This window comes from Schistocerca nitens, chromosome 1, assembly GCF_023898315.1.
Source record: "Schistocerca nitens isolate TAMUIC-IGC-003100 chromosome 1, iqSchNite1.1, whole genome shotgun sequence".
In the NCBI taxonomy this organism is placed as follows: domain Eukaryota; kingdom Metazoa; phylum Arthropoda; class Insecta; order Orthoptera; family Acrididae; genus Schistocerca; species Schistocerca nitens.
Genome location: NC_064614.1, coordinates 1,185,277,873 through 1,185,286,481, shown reverse-complemented (window position 1 = coordinate 1,185,286,481; position 8,609 = coordinate 1,185,277,873). Strand labels below are relative to the sequence as shown.

The 8,609-nt window shown below is 43.6% G+C and overlaps 1 pseudogene; it reads right to left on the bottom strand.

The window, feature by feature from the left end:
• Nucleotides 1–4,619: 4,619 nt before the first annotated feature.
• Nucleotides 4,620–4,737, bottom strand: LOC126203436 (5S ribosomal RNA; annotated as a pseudogene).
• Nucleotides 4,738–8,609: the final 3,872 nt, after the last annotated feature.

Below are 8,609 nucleotides of genomic sequence, written 5' to 3'. Positions count from 1 at the left end.
ATCAAGATAAACATGATTTCCGCCCCCTTTATTGCTCATGAAAACCGAACATTGCTTGTTGTACCACCATACAGTGAGATGTTTAGAGGTGGTGGTCCAGGCCTGTACATACCGGTACCTCTAATACCCAGTAGGGCGTCCTCTTGCATTGATGCATGCCTGTATTCGTCGTGGCATACTATCCCCAAGTTCATCAAGGCATTGTTGGTCCATATTGTCTCACTCACTCACTCACTCCTCGGCGTAGATCCCTCAGAGTGGTTGGTGGGTCACGTCCATCTATCCCAGGCACGTTCGATAGGGTTCATGTCTGGAAAACATTCTGGACATTCCAGTTGAGCGATGTCGTTATCCTGAAGGAAATCATTCACAAGATGTGCACGATGGGGGCGCGAGTTGTTGTCCATGAAGACGAATGTCTCGCCAATATGTTGCCGAATTGGTTACACTATCGGTCGGAGGATGGCTTTCACGTATTGTACAGCCGTTACGACGCCTTCCATGACCACCAGCGACGTACGTCGACCCCACATAATGCCATCACAAAACAGCATGGGACCTCCAACTTGCTGCACTCTCTGGACAGTGTATCTAAGGTGTTCAGTCTGACCGGGTTGCCTGCAAACACGTCTCCGACGATTGTCTAGTTGAAGGCATGTGCGACACTCATCGGTGAAGAGAACGTAATGCCAATCCTGAGCAGTCCATTCGGCTAGTTGTTGGGCCCATCTGTACCGCGCTGCATGGTGTCGTGGTTGCAAAGATGGACCTCGCCATGGACGTCGGGAGTGAATTTGCGCATCATGCAGCCTATTGCGTACAGACTGAATCGTAACACAGCGTCCTGTGACTGCACGAAAAGCATTATTCAACATGGTGGCATTGCTGTCAGGGTTTCTCCGAGCGAGGTACTGGTCATCCACTGTGGTAGTAGCCCTTGGGTGGCCTGAGCGAGGCATGTCATCGACAGTTCCTGTCTCTCTGTATTTCCTCCATGTCCACATCGGTTTGATTCACTCCGAGACGCCTGGACACATCCCTTGTTGAGAGCCCTTCCTGGCACAAAGTAACAATGCGGACGCGATCGAACCGCGGTATTGACCGTCTAGGCATGGACAGACAACACGAGCCGTCTACCTCCTTCCTGGCGGAATGACTGGAACCGATCGGCTGTCGGACCCCTTCCGTCTCATAGGTACTGCTCATGCAAGGTTGTTTACACTTTGTGCGGGTTTAGTGACATCTCTGAACAGTCAAACGGTGTCTCTGATACAATATCCACAGTCAACGTCTATCTTCAGGAGCTCTGGGAACCGAGGTGGTGCACAACTTTTGTTGATGTGTGTACGTAGGGAGAGGACAATTAATGACGGAAATAAAAGGAAGGTTCAAGAGTGGGATTAAAATTCAGCTGAAAGGATACCAATGATACGATTCGCTGATGACATTGCTGTACTCAGTGAAAGCGAAGAAGAATTACAGCATGTGTTGATTGGCATGAACAGTCTAGTGAGTACAGATTACGTATTGAGAGTAAAACGAAAGAAAGACGAAGCTAATGAAAAGCGCCCGAAATAAGAACAGCGAGCTATTTAACATCATAACTGGTGATCACGCAGTGGACGACGTTAAGATATTCTGCTACCTCGACAGCAAAATAACCCATGACGAACGGTGCAAGCAAGACATCAAAAGCCGACTAGTGCTAGCAAAAAAGGGCATTCCTGGGCAAGAGAAGTCTACTAGTATTAAGCATTGACCTTAATTTGAGGAAGAAATGTCTGAGAATGTACGTCCTGAACACAGAATTGTATGGTAGTGAAACATGGCTAGTGGGAAAACTGCAATAGAAGAGAATCAAAGAGTCTCACATGTGGTGCTGCAGAAGAACGTTGAAGATCATGTGGACTGATAACATAAAGAATGAGGAGATTCTGCGCAGAATCAGAGAAGTAAGGATCTAATGGAAAACACTGACATGAAGTCGGGACAGGATGATAATACATGTGTGAAGGCAAGGGGAATACTTTCCCATGGTAGTAGACGGGGCTGTAGACACTAGAAACGGTAGAGGAAGACAGAGATTCGAATATGTTTAACAGATAATTGACGACGGAGAATCCAACTGCTGCTCTGAGAAATATTTACCAACACAATAAAAACAAAATTTCATTACTACCAATGTCATCTTTGTTTCCAGCCGTAAACATTTAACCTTGCTCTAGTTTACCCACATTTTAGTCGGTATGTCATTCAGACAAACGCAGAAAAAGTAAAATAACCACACAGTTGAAGATAGAATGGTGAAGCATCAAGGAACAATTTTTGAGCAATCAGCCTTACATCTGGATTTATGTTGTGTTCTATCTTTTCCTTTCTTCCACAACTGTATTTGTTGCGTTTTGTAGAATTTTTTTACGATATCGACAATGCTGTAAGCATTTTCTTATATTATCCACTATTCCAGATCGACCCTCAGTGTTTTTCAAGTGGTTACAGGTGATGAAAGCAAAGCGGTAGTCAACATGAGGCTGACATGACTCAAAGAGGCTTACACCAGTTTCACTCTCTTTTTTAATGTTGACTACTACTGTGTTCTCAGTATCTGTAACCCCTTGAAAAAGACACAAATTTGATCTCGAAAAGTGAATATTATAATAAAATGCGTAAAATGCAGTCGATGACGAATATAACATCGTTTAAAAATTTTTCTGGTCTCGGTGTAAACTTTTCACACCTACAGAATTTTGCTACAGGATGGTGCATACGTGTGGAATCACCATTATAAAACAAAAACAGGTGGATACAAAATTCAAGGTAGTGCGACGTGGGAGAGGGGGAGGAAACCCGTGAAGCTACGTGACTAACATGGACACTATTTTGGAAACCGTCGTCTGCGATGCATTTCGTAATTGTCTGTTGGGAAGGAGAACTATACGAGAACTATACGAGAAAAAAAAATGCCGCCTTTGATTTGAGCATAGCTTTACTCATTCTCGTGTTATTACTGATGTTTCTTCCTTGGAGGTGACGTGGAAGCTGATAACATTAGTGCGAAAGCACTGACGTCTCCCTATTATCAGGAGCAGCACCCATTCCATCACAGAGGGTTTCAGTGGACTCCATCTAGACAGACTACTGTGGTGATGAAATACCGTGAAACTGGCTCTGTCACAGACGAACTGAAGCCTTGAATGTCGTAAATGGCTACTGCTGGAGAAACATCAGCTGTTACTCTGGCATCGTTCAGTGAGAGTCCGGAACGTCGTCGCGCCTCGCAGAAAACTGGAGTTACCAGTCCACCGATAATGACATAGCTTACACAGGCTGGACGAAAACTTTCTCCATTGGCATACTGTTCACAGACGAGGCTAATATCATTTTGAACAGAGATGTAAATAAATAGATTCGCAGATACTGCTTAGTCAACCCTCTAGAGATGGATCCATCGAAGGTAGTAGGTACATCGAAAGGGATGGTTTTGTGTGGAATATGTGGTTCTGCACTGTTTGCCTCTTCTTCAACCAGGGTGCACTTAACTGAAGATGTGCTGCGGTCGCTGCTCGCTGAAGGTGGGATATTTCCAACCATTGATGGTAGCTCATCTGCTCTGGATATGCATTTTCCTTGGAGACTGATAGTTCGTAGAGGACCGGTGTAGGACCGCTAGTTTCCCCGAATTTAAGTCCGATACGTGTGGGGACTTGTGACAGCAGTCGTATATGCTCTGACGCACAGAAACCTTGCAACCATAGGGAGATGACTGTTGATACTTGTTCTCGGATTCCTATACACAAGTTGGTTAAAGTCCATGAGGAATAGGTGAAGCGGATAACAACAGTCTTACACCGTGCTGGACAACAAGACGCGCTCATCCTGTAACAACTATACGTCATCACTAGCATTTACCTGCTTCTCTACAAAATGCGACATGGACCAGGAACGAATAAGGCTCAAACGAATTTCACTGTTGTTATTCTCATGTACACAGGGTACCCTTTACGTTACAAAATCATGAGTTGCATCCAAGGCGATTACAAATAAAATGAGCACCAAATTCGTAACATAGTGCCGTGGGTTTTATCTGTCTTCCATCTCACACAGGTTGTACAATGGTTTGAACGTGGAAGACGAGTTACGTAGCGGTATGTACGTCCCATAAATGATATATTTCATATGTAGATACCTAGAAAAGTCACGGCCCTCTATTCTTCAGTAGGTGGTATTACCCCGTTGCTACGTCTGGTGTGCTTAGTTCTTCAGTACTTTCAACTGTACGCCGCTGCACATAGACCTCGGGCTACGCAGTGCAATAAAACAACTTAGTAAGGGAAACCTCTAAGTATTATTTTATTAATTATTTTGGCGGGTCTTTGAGGTATTGTATGGGTTATTCAAGTTTCCAGCCGCACTCCTCCTGAACAGGCCATGAAGGCCTAACGGTGCTGACCGGCCGCCGTGTCATCCTCAGCCCACGGGCGTCACTCGATGCGGATACGGAGGGGAATGTGGTCAGCACACCGCTCTCCCGACCGTATGTCGGTTTCCGAGACCGGAGCCGCTATTGCTCAATCAAGTAGCTCCTCAGTTTGCCTCAGAAGGGCTGAGTGCACCCCGCTTGCCAACAGCGCTCGGCAGACCGGATGGTCACCCATCCAAGTGCTAACCCTGCCCGGCAGCGCTTAACTTTGGTGATCTGACGGGAACCGGTGTTACCACTGCGGCAAGGTCGTTGGCTTCCAACCACATTGGGTAGCCTTTTTGTAGGTTAATGGTTGGCTAAGCTACTATAGTCCTTGGCAATAGATTATATATTAGTCCGTAACTTAGTATAATGCAATGAATGAACTTTCGTAGGTTTGTGAGTCAGGATTTCGTTTTGGTTTCCCATGTTCAGCTTTCTTTGGCTACAGACTTCCACATACGGAGTCTAAGACGCGGATTGTAATTATTTTTGACGGTTTTCCATTGGTATATTACGTAGTATTCTTGGTCCTGATACATTGCCTTACTTATTCTTTTCGGTGCACTAAAAATGATGCGTTGCACTAAAACGGTACCGTTGTATTTTGATTTTAATAATTTATTAAATTTTTTTAGTATACGGTCTAACTTCTGTTCCTTAGAATAATTTTTAAACAAAAACTTCTTTTTCCTTGATAACTATGTTTATCGCTTACTTAGCAATGCTGTCAAAAGAGGTACTTGCAGTATGTAATGACTCAACCTAAGAATCGTAAATATAGTTGTAGGGTCTCTTAGCAGTATTCTATCATGAAGAGGTCGAAGATATTTTACAAACATTTCAGAATTTCTTGTATGTGTAAATTTGGAATCATGGTTGTTTTTAAATTACGTATTTGATATTTACTAATAGAATTATGTACTGCAGCGACACCTGTTGCACTTGTGCTCAGTTCGTTTTATGCTTTGGCTGTGACAGTCTCGTGGTGCCCTGGTAGGCAACTAGTGTTAGTTACGTCATGGGAACGATATTTTGGCGATTTTCATGTACTTAGTAATTTTAATTTTGACGTTCCCACGCAGCGCTCAATTCAATGAAAAGATGTTGTGTGTAGCAGACACAAGATGTCCGTAGTAACTTTTATGAAGGTATGTTGTCATTTGGTTCTCCTATGAGTTAATGTTGCATTATTTGTACAACAGTTTGTACCACTACTTGTAATGTTATTACATATTTGAAGATGGTAACTTAGTTTCACCGAAACCGTTTACCTATAACTAAGTTTCTTATAGCGATCTCTAGTAAGAGGTTCTTCTTTTCCTAATTCATACGCTTTGGCTTTAAATATCTCACTATGTACATATTTTTGGTTTTAGATGGGTGGCTCGACACTTATGAGAAACCATATACATTTCGCTTCTACTGATCCTAATAACACCGCGCTAATAACCAAAGAACGACATTGCGGTTGTCTCACTAAACTACCCGTTCTTCTAGCGATATTCTTTCGTCAGATACTCTTTTTAGCCCTTTTTATCTTCCTGCTTTGCCTGCTGATTTAATTTTAACATTCCATAACAGCAACCAAGTTTAGTTCTTGCAGTTTCTTCTTACAGTTTCCGAGGGGGCACGTTTTAATGATAAATCTCGACCGATCGCATAAAGCAATAAAGCCGGCGAAAGAGCATGTGTTGTGTGAAACCGGCTGTCCACCACGACGTCGTCAACGGCAAATGGCGCCTACAAATGGGCTGCTAGGTGACTGCAGCAGACCGAGCGGGCGAGCAATGGTGTCACGTGCCACAGACGCCGAGTGCGAGCAAATGGTGCGGACCAAAGCTGGATCTGGCGGAAAAACTAATGGCCAGCATGAAGCTCTCGTGTATCTCCCCTCTCAGTGCACGACTACTCTTGAGCCGGCGCTCCACGTCCGTTCCAGATCACCGTGTCCCATAGGTCGTCAGCGACACATTTTATGCGACCTAGAATATGATGTACCTGCTACGCTCGACGCTCAAGATATGGACGACGTTATTTCCGATTTAATTCCCAGAAGTATACCCATTAATTGTAACGAACATTAAATTCATCCATTCGTCATCGAGAATAACTCAGTGTCCAAATATAAATGCTTATTACCTTGGTCGTATAACTGTAGATTATTATATTCATGTCATCAGCAAAACGTCTTCTGTGTCTGCCAAGAAACCAGTCCGTATAAGCTGCTATTGCTCATGGCCATGTACGACCGACAGGCTGCAGACAAGAAAGTCGACAAGAAAATATTTGCTTGCGAAATACACAACAACTCCGTTATAGGAATTGTGCATATTAGACTGTTTGAAAACTTAGATGACTTACATATGCAGAGCGTTTAAGATTCGTTGCTTTCGAAAGACTCATTGCAGAGCGCTTCGATCATTTCATTATTGTGAATACTTCTATAATAAATTGTGTGCATTGGTCCAAATGCGAGTGTCGTATATACAAGTTGCTGACTAAAATAGTATACAGAACAATGGAAAACAAAATTGAAGGTATGTTGGAAGACAATCCGTTTGACTTTACGAAACGTGAAGGCATCAGAGAGTAAGTTCTGCGCTATTTTTGATAATGGAAAGAAGAGTTAGGAGACTTTATGCCCGTTTCGAAGAGTTTATCGATCTTGAATTGGTGCTGCAATATGAAATGTCGTGCAAGATGTATCAGAACTTCTGAGAACTACGTGGAGAAAGATGGATAATATGCAAAATGCAGTTAGAAGAATCGAGAGGGGATAATAGTAATAGTAAATCAAGAAAGAAGGGCACGGATTAAAAAGGGCGTAAGGCAAGTATGCAGTATTTCTCCTGTAGAGTGAAGTCTGTGTATCGAAAGAACAGTGGAGGAAATAAAAAAAAGGTCTAGAACGAGCATAATTGATGGTGAAAGGATGTCATTGTCAAGTTTTACGAAGAATCATTGGACTTGTTCAACACAGTGAACAGTCCACTGAGTGCAGAATCGGGATTGAGTGCAATTGCTATAATGAGCATTCTTTGCTAAACGAATTCTACGGTTGTAAAAGATAAGTCTTAATTAGAAGAAGGTATCTGTGGAGCACAGCATTGTACGGAGTTCGATAGTGGAGTACAAGGAAATCGGAAGGGATGAGAATTGAAGCATCTGAGATATAGATTTACACATGGACTCTGAAAATGGATATGCATTGAATATGAGTCGTAGAGATCAGGTCGTGAAGCGGGGCTGGTGATAGGCCACGTGTCAACACATTCTGGAGTAAAAAATACATTTGTGTGCAACACATAACACTGAAAATAGCTTTCACGTGATGTTTCACTGCCAGGGAACACAGCTCGATTAAGCTTGGGCCAGCCTGCCAATGTGGCCGAGCAGTTCTAGGCGCTTCAGTGTGGAACCACGTGACTGCTACGATCACAGATTCGAATCCTGCCTTGGGTATGGATGTGTGTGATGTCCTTAGGTTAGTTAGTCTAGTGGACTGATGACGTCAGATTGTAAGTCTCATAGTGCTTAGAGCCATTTGAAACTTTGGCCATACGGAGAAAGAACTGCTACAGTTTAGCGAAGAAGGTAACTGAAAGAAAGACGCAGTGAGACGAACAGAAATAAAACCTTCATTCAAAGATGATAATTAAGTAAACTACGATTCATGATGGTTTCTCGGATGTTAAAAAAAGGCGGGACATTGTTCTTAATAGTGTGTGATCATCGCATACGGCAAAGCATCCTCTGCTAATTGCTACTATGCTGGTCATAAGGCTGGAAAGGAGTTCTCGTGGTAGGATGTTCCATTCCGACGCAAGCGCCGTTGACAAGTGATGCATGGTCGGTGCTGATGCGGATGTGCTGCAGTACGTCTTCCCAACGAATTGACATGTGCTCGATGAGATTTCAGTCGGGGAAGAGACAGCCAGTCCTTTCGCTCCAAGAGCTCGTCTAACTGGGCTGTTCGATGCGATCTTGCATTGCCACCTTAAAAATGGTCAGGGCAGAAAGCACCCCTCACAAAGCGCACATGGGGAAGCAAAACACAGTGACAATAACGTTGGCAAGTGAGTGCACCGTGTTCAAAAATTTCGAGTTCAGTTCGCCAATGCAACATCGTGCCTCCAAGCACCGG